The sequence below is a fragment of the Cryptomeria japonica genome, chromosome 9 (genome assembly GCF_030272615.1).
Source record: "Cryptomeria japonica chromosome 9, Sugi_1.0, whole genome shotgun sequence".
Lineage (NCBI taxonomy): Eukaryota > Viridiplantae > Streptophyta > Pinopsida > Cupressales > Cupressaceae > Cryptomeria > Cryptomeria japonica.
The window spans coordinates 27,406,225-27,421,467 of NC_081413.1; positions in this window are offsets into that span (position 1 = coordinate 27,406,225).

A 15,243-nucleotide genomic window follows, 5' to 3' on the forward strand; every position below is an offset into this window, starting at 1 on the left:
TGTTATTTGTTGGTGATGCCTTACTTCTACAAAATTTTTCAATATGTCCAATCTTGTTACAACCATAACAAGTCACATTATTTTTCTGAATAGCTTTTCCATATCCTATGTCGGTATGTGTTCTGCATTGATTAGATAAGTGTCCAAATCTTCCACAAACATAGCATCTTACATTCATTCTGCAATTTTATGAATTGTGACCAATTTTGTTGCATTTAGAACATTGACTGGTGGGTGCATTAGTGTTCTGGTAGTTTCTAGATCTACACTAATTTTCTCTATGACCATACTTGTTATAGTTAAAGCGTTTCCCATTAAATTTGTATACATTAGGTTGTCTTACCGGTTTACCATGATCATGATTGTTTGCACTACCGAAGCTTTCACCAATTTCAAAGTCAAGTCCATTAGTGTATCCATTAGGTTTCTGATTTTTTAGCATATCATCAAGTTCTTCTGAACTTTTCTTGAATTTTTCCTTATGTTTTTGATTAATGAAAAAGCAGGTTTTGAAGGGGCCCCGAAACCCTTTACAAGCAAGATTAAGACAACAAAGCCATGAGAAACATAGAGAAATAGAACAAAAGGAAAAAAACCAAAGGAAAACCGAGGAAAACCCACAAAAGCCCCTAAAAGCTAGCAGGCTGTCTAGGAATCAGATTTTATCTAGGGCTTTAGCTAGGGTGCTGCTAATTTCTTGCAGCTCTTTGATGTTGTCTTTGAGGTTGGGAGGGTCCTTGGCCGCAACAACCACAACTTTCTTGATACTGGCCCTGGTTCTCTTAGCAGTTCCGCCTGCCGAGGTAGCATCACCAGCACTTCCAGTCTGGATGGTCTCCTCCTCTAGGTCAAGGTCCACAACAAGTTTACGAGTATGGTCAAAGACCTTGGCAATGTCTTCCAGGTTTTTGGTGACAACAAAGAGGATACTTGGGATAATTCCCATTAGATTTTTCATCACTTCTTTTCCCTCTTCCAATGATTTTACCTTATTCTCCATTTCCTGCTTCCAGTTAATATTCTCTTTGTTTTCATCCTCCCTCTTTTTATCCAAATTTATCCCTTGCTTCTCCAGGTTTTTCAGGGTTTTGTAAGTCTATCTGTCGAAATTCATTTTGGCCTCCGAGAGCTTCTTGAGATTATCTAGGATAAGCCCCTCACAAACACTATCCTTAGCCTTGCTATCCCCTTCCTCAGCCAGGTTCTTCTTGGAGCATTTTTTTGTTTCCTTCTTAGAATTAACTTTGGTTTCCTCATTATCCTCGGGAGCCATCTCCTCCATCAGATGGCTATTTTCCTTACCAGGGTGATCACTTGGAATAGGGCTATCTTGACCAGGCTCAAAATCTCCACTTTCTTCCTCATTGCCCAGTTCCTCTTCCTTCCAGCTGTCTTCTCCATTAGAGTCATCTATCTCCATACCACTTCTTTCCTTGACAATGTCCTCAGTTTCCAACCCAGGGGTGCTTTTCCTTTTCTTGTTGGATGATGCCTTCTCCTTGCTAGTATCTCCCTCTTCCATCCTCCTTTTACCAAGGGAGGCAGAAATCCACTTATTTTCTTACAGAGCGAGGGTTTTGCAATGCTCATAGATGAGCAGCAGGAGCCCGTAGTGGAGAATCGGGCTGGAAGGGTTCGTCATGTGCTTGTTCAGGGACCTAGAGAGGGATCAAAAAAGGTAGTAGGGCAAAGACACTTTTTTGTCATGTCTAAAATGGTTCAAGAGCATGAAGTGGTAAGTGTGGGCACTTGAGAAATAACCTTCAATCGTAATATACTCCATGATTACGTTTAGGACCCAGCCCCACAACTTCTTGATGTTTGCAGCATCGTAGTGGCCCTCGGTAGCCTTGCTGATTTGCAACAGGCAACTCATTTTCCAAGAAATCTTTCTATCTCATGGGTTTAGTTTTATCTGTTCCAAGTAAATCAGATCTATCTTCAACATATCATTTTCATGACTGAGTCGTAGATTTTCATTTCCAGCATCATTGATTGTCCTAGCCAAGTCATCTTCATTCTTCTTTTTGTCTTCAATGTCTTTACAAAACCTCATAGTCATATCTTGCATCTCATTTCTCAAGGTCATGTTTTCTTGCTTCATCTTGCTTACAAGATCATTAAGAGTTTCTTTTTCATCATCATCATTATGTATCTTCTCATGAAGTTATCTTCTTTTGCTTCTAGCAATAGTGAGATTTCCTTGAAGTCCTTGAATAATTTCCTGTGCACCCTTCAGATCATCTTCAAGTTTGATATTCTTCAACATTTTTGCATCATAATCTGCAAGAGCTATTTCCAATTGCTTTCTTAAATTATCCATCTGTGCGAGTGTTAGAATATCCCTCAAGCTATTAGGATTTTGAAAAAAGAGAACCAAGCTCTGATACCAATTGTTAGGATTCCCAAAGATACTGAGAGGGGGGTGAATCAGTATCTAACCAGTAAATGGATTTTCTAAACTTATTAAGTAAACTACATTCCAAAATAGTGTACCGATAAACTAGAATTAATGCAGTAAATAAGAACAATAAGAACAACATAGAAAGCATACCATAACATAATATGTTTAATGAGGAAACCCAGTGTGGGAAAAACCTTGATGGGATTTGTGACCCACAATATTCATTCACTGACCAATAAATGAATATTACTTACAATAGGGGCCTGCACATGCAAGAAGGCCAACTACCTAAAGCTCACTGCTTAATTACAAAAAGGAAGTCTCACTAACTTACAAAATGGATTATGCAAATCCAATATAATGTACTGCTTTGATTCAACATCTGCTATGCCAGGTTCAGTACTAGTTTAAGCTCACAAAATAACCATAAACCTTACTCCAAAATCTGCCTTAATATTCACATGTTCACATCTGCCTTTTCATTTTTTTTTTCAAAAATGATCTATAAGATATCATACTTATATATGAGTCCTATTATAATTCACCTTGTCAACTTACAAAAAGATATTACAATTAAATACATTATGCAATAAACAAAATCCTATCAACTCGGGTGTCGGTAATCATCTTTATCGTTGCCAGTAAGCTATCTACTGGTGTAGAGTCTGCCGGTGCTGGTGCCATAGGATTGCAAGGTTGCCATCAATGACAATACCTTCAATCACCTACAATTTCTCATTGGAGTGTGCATTTTCCAACACTCCACCAAAAGCTCTGCAAGTGAAACCCTCACTGGAACTAGAAACCAATCTTCTAAGCAAGTAGGATATCATCCAATCACCAGACCAAGACCAACTCACCAAATATGAATATTAGTATCATGAACAAGCTAATTCCATCACCAGACTATACCGGAGCCTACCATATCATACCGAATCCAAGTTAACCAAAAACCACTTAACCTACCGAGACCAGAAGGGTGCTGGTAAAGCATCCAAACAACTAGTGTTGACATCAATGACAAAACATCAATGCAACACATAATAAATTCCACCAAATGGCCAACAACCTTAACACCATTTTTTTAACTTTCCACTGTGCTTACTTTGCTTTCACTATTTTTATTGTCTTCAAACTATTGCAATATAAGATTTTAAAAAACTAGTCTTTTGATTGAAGTGTCGAGGTTTTGTCTTAGCACAAGATGGTTATCAAAGCATCACTATTATCTGCTATACGGATTCTTACTCTCTATAGTTGATTGCTCCAGATAATTATTTTGGCTAAGACAAAATCTTGACACCTCTTTGAAACACTCCTGATCTGAAACATTGGTATGACATCGCTTTGGCACTGGCACACTTAAGGGCTACTAAGAAACATTTTAATGAGTTGGGCTCAACCCTTGTGGGAGCCATATTTTCCACCACTCATGTTAAATTGATGAACACCAACAGTACTTTTCCTGTATCTACACAGTGAACAAACAAGCTAGATAAAAAATAGCATATCTGATTCCTTCATGAAGATTTGATCTAACACTTATTTCCTAGACCTATATGACATACTAACTATTATGATGCAAATGAGGAATGGATTATATGTTTGTAGGTGAATGTGCATTTAATGAATGATGACTTTCATTTATCTAACAACATTATTTTCCTCAAATTTATGTACTTAGGAGCAGCAAGGAGACAACAACTGGATGCAAGCTCGACAACCCAAGGCCATTCAGAGAGCACTCATCATTCAAGAAATGACGAGTCACCCTTCCTTATGTTCATTTTACATTTATTTTGAATCTGCAAATATATAATATTTTCTTCTACACCATAAGAGTTAGTCTCACAGAGATATTGTATATTCATATTATTAAAGATTATTTTTTCCATGAAAATGTGCATGTTTTCTCTTGTGCATTTGCATCTACAATGTGATAGTAATTTTTTGTCTTTCTTTTGCATATGATTATAACATAGCAGAATAAAAAATGTACCTTTCTATTTGTAAAAATATAAAAGCTCTACTTGATTTTGCTTGTTAGCAAAAGTAGGTAACAATTGCATTTTAAGAGGTTTCAAGTTGCTTCCTTTTCATCAATTAGATTTCAAAAATTTCATCTATCACATGTTGTGTTATGGTGATGTTTTTTCAAAAAATGTATTTCACACATAAATCACCTAAAAGCTTTTGTAGATCCCAATCCTAGAGATGTTAATGGAAAACCTAACACATGTACCTCTCCTGGGGTATCTAATGAGAATGAAGAACAAGATAATTTTCCTATCAATGATCTCTCTAATGGAGAGAAAGCATTCAAGAGAAACATGGCCCCATCTTCTCAAACACATACCTTTGTGCAAAGGGGACCATATCAAAATATTGGCATTTTCATGTCTCTAGATCCTCCTTATTCTCCTAGAGCCTATCTTAATCATCAAAACATTTTTAGAGAAGATGATGTTATGCATTTCATTCATGATCTATCTCTCCACATAACATTAAGAAAAGATGAGGCCTTAGATGCTAAGGATCTTCCTTCCTAATCTACCAAAGAGGATATGCATGATGAAAGAAAGAAAAATCCTCCTCTACAAGATATTCCTTCTTCACCTACTAATCCCTTCATTCCTTTCAAACATCCTTACACTACAAACCTCAAATAAATTTATTATAATTTTCGTCCACCTTATCAATCAAAGGATTCTTATAGGAGTGGCTTTAACATAATATCAAAAAAAGGTTTTAGAGGACGAGGATTGGGAAAAATTGAATGAGGAATTCAATCCCTATAAACCCTCCTACACAAACTACAAAAGAAGGCTTACGAAGTGATAATAAATCTCCTATGGATGACCTCCTTAGGATTCAAGACTTAAAAGATCATCTTGCAAGACAACAAGCCATTCGTTCATGTAAAAGTGCTTCTTCTTCAAAAACTCCTTTTTGTTCATTTCATCAAACTCATGACCATCATGCTAATGATTTTCCTAATTTTGAAAATGCAATGAAAGAACTTATTGATAGTGGAAAATTTAAAATCATAGATGACAATCCTTCTTATTTTAACAATAACCAAGCCTACACCTCTTGATGATCAAGAAAATTTGGATACTAAAATCTTTTGGAAATTGAAGTATGAAAAGAATGTGATTTTTCCTTTTGTGAAGTTTAGCACTAAGCATAAAGAAGCTAGTGGGCATTTCCTTTTTCATCATGGTGGTTTTTATTCTCTTGGAAAGTGTAAATCATTGACCTCATAAGATCACAAAGCAATCCATTCAAGCAGTTGCTTGTTTGAATGTAATCAGTGAGATCCCCGGTCTGAGAAAAGTTCAGAGCACAACTATAACAAGGGTTATCAGATCCCAGTATGATAGTTGGTCAATGAAAATCAGTTATATCAAAGAGCATGATATGAAATTTTCTTTGATGGTGATGTGATACAAGGTGTATCAATCCAACAGGCAAAAATTAGTATCCGACATTGCAATATTTGTAGCCTATGAGATGCTTAAGGAAGACAAGAGGTATGGTCTTTGTGGAGTTCTTCTCAATTAGATATTGAGAAATCTGAAGAAGATAAAACAAGATAAGAAACATGTATTCAAATTTGGCTCCTTCATTGTTTTCTTGAAACTGTATTTCTTAACTAAGATCCCCAGAATTGGAAAGGTTCAATGGGCTTATGATAAACTGACAATAGTCCAAATCAAGGAAGGATTGCAAGGTTTGGGTGATACTGTAGCGCAAAAATCTGCTTTATGGGGTTACTTTAAATCCTTTCAAGCCATGATGCAAAGAAAAGAGAGGATTCCAAAAGATATAGTTGAAAAGTATGAGAAACCATTTGCTTTATGGTGGATAAAGATCAATGTTATATGGAGGTAGTTGAGTCAAGAACTATTTTGATCTTTCCCGTGGGGTATGAGGTGGATGCAAATACACTTGACGCATATGCACAACACCTATTGAGTTAGTCAGTAGATGATAAGGAAGAAAGGTTCGGTACTTGCAAAGAAAAAGATCTTGATTTGCACAAGAAATTCACTAGACCGACAAGGAAGAGGAAAGTAAGAAAGGAAGTTGAGGAGCTAGAAGAGAAAATGGGTATATCCAAGGAGGTTGTGCAAAGGGCAAGAGAGAAAAACATACTGAAGGAGAAGGACATGGAAAAGCCCCAAAAGTCAAAACCTATCTGCACTCATCCTAAGAAATCAAAGCCTAGACAATCTCAATCTACACCTACCTCTAGTTTGTAGAAGTTTGTTCCTCAACCCAAGTCACAAACAACATCAACCAGTGGAGTAGAGAAGTGGAAAAAGGTGAAGGACCAAAGAGAATATGTTGTTGCCACTACTAAGGACATAGAGACCGAATCTGATGAAGCACTGAAAGAGGTGAAGAAGCCACAATCCAGTGGTGCCCATCCAACCAAGAATCCAAGGGTAGAAAATGAGTCATCCAGATGAGATAGAGAAAGCAAGAAGAAGAAGAAGTCAGAATTGGATGCAACTCTCAAATCTAGTAAAGTACAAGGTACATATGAATTTGTGCCCCCAATGACTCTAAAATAATTAATTGATGAAGTTCTTAAAGATGGTAATTTGAAGAGTGTGCCTATATATTATGAAAATTTTGATGACAAAGATCAAAGAGCTATAGAAGAGGCAATTGTAAAATACATGGATGTTTATAGTAAGGCATTAATAGAACTATCATCTATGATCCCCAAAAGCCTTTAAGACATTTTGGATGCGAGGAGACATACAACAAGTCTAGAGGATGAAAGGATAAAGGAGTATGTATTGGTAAATTTATCCTTTGTCATCTCCAAAGATGAAGTTATTAGATTATTAAATCTTGCAAAGGAAAGATTTCAAAGTAAGAAAAGAGTTAATAAGCTCATGCTCAACAAAATAGATGAGGTGACCAAGGAGACATAAACAATTTTGAGACAATTTTTGATAGATCATAGATTTGATGTGAATTCAACAGAGCAATCTCATGAAACATCTATTCCAGAAAAGCATGAAGTTTCTATAGAAAAGAAAAAAGATCAATCATCTGAGAAAGCTATTCCAGAAGAGAAGCCCAGGGTATAGATCACAGTTGATAATCCTATTGATGCTAACATTGATGACTTCAGTGAAGCTCTACAAGATCCTCCAGTGATTGAAATTGTGTCAGAAAAAGAAGCTGAGGAGATGGATGATGCGTAAAAGTGTGAAGATGATGGTGAGGAAGGTGAAAAGGATGAGATTGTAGAGGTTGCAGAAAACAAGAAAGGAGAGAAGAAGGAAGATCAAGCTCCAGTAACAGTGGTAAGAGACATTGTTGTTGATAAAGGGAAACAAATTGCTACAGATTCGGATGACTTTGGTCAAGGACCTATTGATTTGAGTTCATTATCTCTAATACAAGCGTTAAGGTTAGCAACTCTCACGCAAGCCAAAGCCAGTGAGGACCTGCTTAAGTCCCTTTCAGCAGACAAAGAGTTGATAACATTGGCAGGAGATGTCCTCAAGAAAATCTTACCATCTTTCAAACTAGACACATCTGATCCCTCTGATAAGCTTCAGAGTTTGTTAAATATTATAGGTTCTCATTTTGAGTCTTTGGAGAAGGCAACAAATATTAAAGTTTTAAATCAGTTTAATGCTATGAGACTAAAAACATTTTTGAAGATGATTGAGGATGATAGGCTGACCATAGTTACTACTATGAAGAGTATTCAAGATGCACTAGATGAAGGTGGTAACATATACAAGTCGTGTCTAATTTTTTTGAAGTTCACTACAAACATTGACAAGAAAATAAGAATATGAAGGCCAACTAGCTAGCATATCATAGTCATATGCACCCCAATCAGCCCTAGCTAGTAATTTTGAACCAAATTTTTTGAGCATATTAGATAAGATTAAGAGTTTAAATTAGGAAATGGAAAGAGTTTTGGGTAGTGTAGTAGAAGTAAGGAGTCGTATCACTCCCTGGATAGATTCTTTGATGTAAAGTATGCAAGATGCTAAGGATTCTCTTGATTCCAATGTTCTGATAGATAGAAGAGGAGAAGAGACACTTGCTTATCTTTTTAGTGGGATGATAAGTATCATGCTTGTGAAATGTGATAACTTGAGCTACAACACAAAACACTCAATAGATCATTACAAGCATGGTTAGAAAATTAAAAGAAAATGAAAGATAAAACCATGACAAAGTGACCTATCACCTCCTAAGAGATGCAAGTATGGATTTTCTCTCAGATATGGATAAACAATCCCAGTGACTTGACTACACCTAGATGGAGGATTTGAAATAATAATGATATGCAAAGATGAGATTGATTATGCTAGATTGATCCAAGAGACTAATTAAGCTAATGATATGCATGATTAAGCTATAATGATGATGCAATTTTGCTAGAAAAATGATTGATTAAGCTAAATCTAAGATGCAATTGCCTATAATAACAATGATGCTCAAATGATATGCCTATAATAACAATGCATAAATTGCAAATGATATGGGATCCTTTGTGCTCCAAAATAGGGGATATTTATAGGATTTTGAAGACCAGGGTTGAGGTGGTAAGAATCAATGGTCAAGATTGAGTTTGAAGATATCAAGGGTGAAATTGGAGGTTGGAGAAGAGGTTAGAGGAAGTGACACTTGTCATCTCTATGGTGACAACTATCAAGGATATTTGCGTAAAAGGGAAAGTTTCCAAGAGAGGAGACATGTGGCCAAAGTGCCATGTGTCTCAAGAAGAAAATATCCACACCATAGGAAGCTAGGATAAGGAGGTTAGGATGTGAAAGATATGATAGGGTTAGTTAAACCCAAGGTTAGGTGGAATGAGTTAGGTTAGAGGGATGGTTAGGTTAGGTGGTTAGAAGTTAGGAGACGTGGGTAATTTGAATTTAAAAATTGAAATAATAGGAAAAGACTAATTAATTCTTAACAACTCATAAATTGATTTGTTTTAATTAATTAGAGGATTAGAAGAATTGATTTAAAATGGGGGGAGGATTAATTAATTTGAATTAATTAATCAAGGTTAGGTGGAATGAGCCTATTAAATAAATCCTTAGATTTATTTATAAGTAGATGAAAGGGAGAATTTAATCAAATTGCTTAATGAATTCAATTAAATTAGGAAGGGGGATTAATTAAATAATTGGTTATGTAATTAATTATCTTTAGACCATTTTTAGGTGTATACATTTTGCCCCTCTTTCAAGCAAGGTGTGATGACACGTTGATTCAAAGAATAATCTCATTTTGATGATGGTATTGGTTCGATAGGATGCCCCAGCTATTGATTGATGAATTGCGATATGATGATGCCCCCTCGGGAGATCAATTGAGATAATTGACCTTTGGAGTTTGTGGATTTTTGTGAAATTGATTTACCGATTAGATGATTTGATTTCTACAACTATGGTTGATGAAAGTGCGATTTCTACAATCATGGTGATGTTGTTTCTGATTATTGATAAAGCTTGATTGATTATATTGATAAGATCGAGATTCGGTCTAGTTTCACGAATGATATCTCTTGTATAAGACCACGATGACCAAAGCATCTGGTTTTAGGAATGATACATCATGTATAAGACATGATTAGAATGTCTGGTTTCAGGAAAGATGCATCCTATATAAGACATGATAGGATAGATTAGATGTGATCGGTTGATAGAATTGATAAAATTGATTGGATAAAGAACTAACAATTTTTCGATATCAAGTTGCAGGAAGATTTAGATATGTTGATGTTGGTTCTCTTGAGGGGGAGATATATGACTTTTACTGGGTTGACAATATTTGGAGAGAGATGAGTCATCATTTTGATTGCGTATACACTTATGATGATACCTTGATGATTCCTATGATAGATTTAACCTTGGATAAAATGAGCATGTGGGATCCCATGCAAACTAAATGCAAGATAAATGCAAGCTAAATGCAAATGAAATGCAAAGCTATGACCAGACCAGTCACTGGGTTATTGCATTTTTTCATCATTGAGCTTTATAAATGTTGGAAATACATGCAAACATCGATGGTATAATTAAACCATGATGATCTGAGCACTACTTTCCTAGATTTTGATATGGCAAGTTAGCACAAGCATCGAGGTATAATTGAACCAAGATGACCTGAGTGTTGCTTGTGTAAAACAGGCAAGATTCACCATTTCAATACGTAAATCAGAAATGTCTTCGATGATACTCCAATGATCATGTACCAAGACAAATTTGCACATATTAATGGTTAATTTATAAATAGCAGACGAAAAAAATATCATGTTCCTTCCTTATTCCTCTAGTCAAAGACATCCTGGAGTCACTCAGAAATCATGATAGCGAAAATCAAGATAGAAAAGTTGAACAATCATACTAAAATTATTATCCACAAGATATCATCCATGGAAAGTGTGTGATGTGCTTAGATTGATTTTGTGCTAATTTGATCTCATGTTCAACGTTAAACGTGTCTCAGTTTTTGCTTGATAGGATTTGTCTAACTGTTATTCTACCTATTTGATTAAGCTCAAAATGATCAAAATTTTTGCCCCAGCTAGGTGCAGGATTTTGCCCCAAGCCTAGAAACAAATTTCGTATGATGTACCCAATGATCCAAACCATGGTGAAAAGCCACCCGAGATGCCTGCATATGTACAAAGGCTTTATTATGGATATGAACAACACTGAAATGAATGCAAGTAGAAGGATGCATGAACTAAAAGATGGAAGAGCTAGCTAACAGCTAGCACCTGTTTGCCAGGTTTTCACCATCTATTTTTATTGCACTTTTTCTCATATTTGATTTTTTTGGATTTTTTGCTTTTTCACTATTTTTGGATTTTTCTTCTTTTTTCACTAGTTTTGGATTTTTCTGAATTTTCACTATTTTGGGATTTTTCTGTTTTTAGATTTTTTTGCTTTTTCACTGTTTTTAGATTTTTTTGATTATTCAAACATAAAACTTCTTTAGATGCATGCTTTTGATGGGTTCATCGAGTTGATCTTCAAACTGTGTTGATAGCTGATATGCTCCTTACCCAAATACTATTGTGACAATAAATAGACCTAACCAGTTTGGTTTAAACTTTCCTTTCTATTCTCGATCTGATTGGTTTCATAGATTTTTCTTTAGTAGTAGTTCCCCAACTTGAAAGACTCATGGTTTAACCCTGTGATTATAACTTCGGCATATTCTTTTCTAATATACCTTTAAATGATTAGAGGCATTTTGTCTTCATTCATGGATCAATTCTAACTCCTGCAGTCTAGATACTCGTTGATCTTCATCTAGAATCAAACCTTTTAATGATACTTGTAGAGAAGGTATCTAGACTTCTATTGGCAGTATTGCTTCGGATCCATAGACAAGAGAGAAAGGTGTGGCACCTGTTGGTATACAAATACTGGTATGGTAGGCCCATAGAGAAATCTCTTCTAGCATCATTTACAGTCTTTTTGAGGATTTTCAGAGTAGTTTTGTTTCATGCTTCTGCCTGCCCATTCCCTTGTGGATAGTAGGGTGTGGAAAATCTGTGTTGGATCTTGAATTTCTCACATAGTTCTTGTACATCTTGATTCTTGAACAGTAGCCCATTACAAGTGATAATGGTCATGGGTATTCCATAGTGACAGATGATGTAGTTCAAGATAAATGCAGCAATTTGTTTTCCTATGATATTTGTGAGAGGTACTGCCTCAATCCATTTTGTGAAATATTCTATAGCTAAAAGGATGAATTTGTGACCATTAGATGAAGAAGGATTTATCTTTCCTACTAGATCAAGACCACATTGATAGAAAGACCAAGATGTTGCCAAAGCATGAAGTTCTAGTGTTGGTACATGAATCAAATTCCTATGGATCTGACATTGTTTGCATGTTCTAGCTATCTAAAAAGAATCTCATTCCATAGTTGGCCAATAATAGCCCAAGTGCATGAGTTTTTTTGAAAGGGTAAGACCACTTGAATGAGTGCCACAAATGTCGTACTTCATGTAAGGCCTTCTCAAATTCTTCTTATTCGAGATATCTTGAAAGAGTATCATCTAGACCTCATTTAAATAGGGTATCTGCGACAAGAGTATAATGGGAGAATTGACGAATAAAGTTTCTCTTTTGATTTTTTGATAAGTCAAGGGGGAGGGTATTATCTTTCAGGTATGTGTAAGTTTGACCATAACGAGAGGAATCATGCCCAATGAAGTGACAGACAGTTTGGGAATCAAGACAATTATGAGCGGGGTAAAACAACTCTTCTACCAGGAATTCATAACGCTGTTGATTTTCCTGTGTTTGAAGGAGAGAAGCAAGTGTGGCCATGGCATCTCTTGCTTTGTTGTCATTCCTTGGAATCTGCTAAAAAGTTATTTCTACAAAGTATTTATTGACATCATCAACCATCTTTTTATAAGACATCAACTTTTCATCCTTTGTTTGATAATCATCATTGATTTGATTGATGATGAGTTGAGAATCTCCAAAGACTTGAAGATGTGTAATATTCCATTCTATAGCCATTTTGATACCTATAACCAAAGCTTCATATTCTTCTATATTGTCTTGGCATTATAATAGACAAGGAGAGATTGTTGGCATTTCAATAAGCATATTGAGAAGGTTGTTGATGATTATGGATATAACTGATTAAGGATGTTTACTGTCTTAATATTGTTATTTTGTCATTGATGTCAAGAAATTGATTTTCTAATTTAGTATGATGTTGCCATATCTTAAGAAGTATGATTTGATGAGTATAAAGATGCTGGTAAAAGAAATAGAAAGAATATGATGAATAAGGGGAGAAATAAGTTATTCAATGGGCAACTATTACCGAGTTAGACAATGATGAGATTGTGATGTTTAGATTGTTTTAATATCATACATATGTTATTGATTGTAAGGTTAATACTTGTAGCATCGGAATTAGGAATCATCAAAGCAATATATAAAAAGACATATTAATCATTATTAGCTCAGTCACAAACACACATTGCAATGATCTAATCCTAAGCACACTCAATAGAGACAAAAAAACAAAGCATTCAAAAGCAAATATCATGCAAACCAGATGACGATTTGGATGCTTCTTCCATGCGGCTCCATTGTTCTTCTTTCCTCTTCAAATGGATTTGTGGATCTCACCTACAAGTGCACATACAATTGAAAGCAAGATTGACTTTGATGAAAAGCTCAAGAGTACTAGAATCATAAATTCGATAGTCTGATAGGGATTAGCTTTGATTGATGAAGATCATCCAATTTATAGAGAAATTGGAGAAATGAACAAATTAGCATGATAGTGATTCAAATAGAAATTCAAATCAAGAATAGCAAAATTATGACATGTTTCTATGCAAAGGCTTATGACAATTTATGACAAATTCTATGACAAATTGCTATGTCAAGACAAATTCTATGACAAATTGCTATGTCAAGACAAACTCTATGACAAATTTCTATGTCAAGAACTTATGACAATTTATGACAAATTTCTATGTCATTTCCATAAATTTAGGAGAGAAATAGGAGGAAATTGAATTTAAGAATTAAGAAATTAGAAAAAAATTAGAAAAATAGGAGGAATTAGGAAAATTAGGAATTAGAAATTAGGAAATTAATGAAAATTAGAAATTAGTGGATTAATCAATAATTTTTCATTTATTAATAATTCACAAAGAGGGAGAATTGATGAAAGATTAGGAAATCAATTAATAATTCTTCATTTATTAATTAATTCACAAAAAGAGAAATAATTGATGAAAGATTAGGAACTTAAGTGAATCAATTAATAATTTTTCATTTATTAATTAATTCACAAAGAGAGGAATAATTAGTTAGCCAATCAAATGAAACATTTAATTGTGACACGAAGACCTAGGATAAATAAATAAATTATTTAATCCTAAAGGAAGATGAATTAGGTCTTGAAAGATAATTGACTCGATTTGATTTGATTTTGGATTGATAAATGACCAATGTGATAAATGATTTGATAAATGTGCCAATTGACGAGGAACAATGACAAATTGATCCAAATTGACATAATTAAGACAAACAATGATCGATAGCAAAATTGATCAAAAAATGACAAGATCGACAAGAGGACAAGGATCGATGACAAAATAGATTGCAAGATGACAAGATTGAAAACAACCACGATCGATGACAAATCAATCGCAAAATGACAAGATCGAACAATGACAACGATCAATGACAAATCGATCGCATGATGACAAGATTGAAAAGAGGACAAAACCCTAATTAGGATTGACGATGTCTAAAATGATAAGATTGATGATAAAATTGATAAGATTGATAAGAGGACAAAACCCTAATTAGGATTGACGATGTCCAAAATGATGACAAATAAGCACACTCATTGATGCAACAAGATAAAATTGATCAAAATCATGACTGGATAATGTTGTCGACAAGACCAAATTCGAATGTGAGATGGATGAAGAATGTAGAAGAATGACTCGATGCTCACAAATGATAAAGATCAAGTGTGAATCATAGGAGAAATGTTAATGTGACACAAAAACCTAAAATGAGGCAATGCGCAAATGTTAAAGTATGATTCCGCAAGCGTTGACCATTTTTAGGTGTCTACAATACTATACTATGTTACCAAGGAAAGAACCTAGTCAGTAAACCCTAAGCTTATCGCTATCGGTTAATGAAGGTGAAATGTCTACCGAGTGAAGTTTAGTATTTACCGAGTTGCAACTGAGTAATAACGCAATGTATTAAATGATTACATGCATTATTTATTGAAGGAAGCTGATGAGCTGGCTATGATTAAATGAT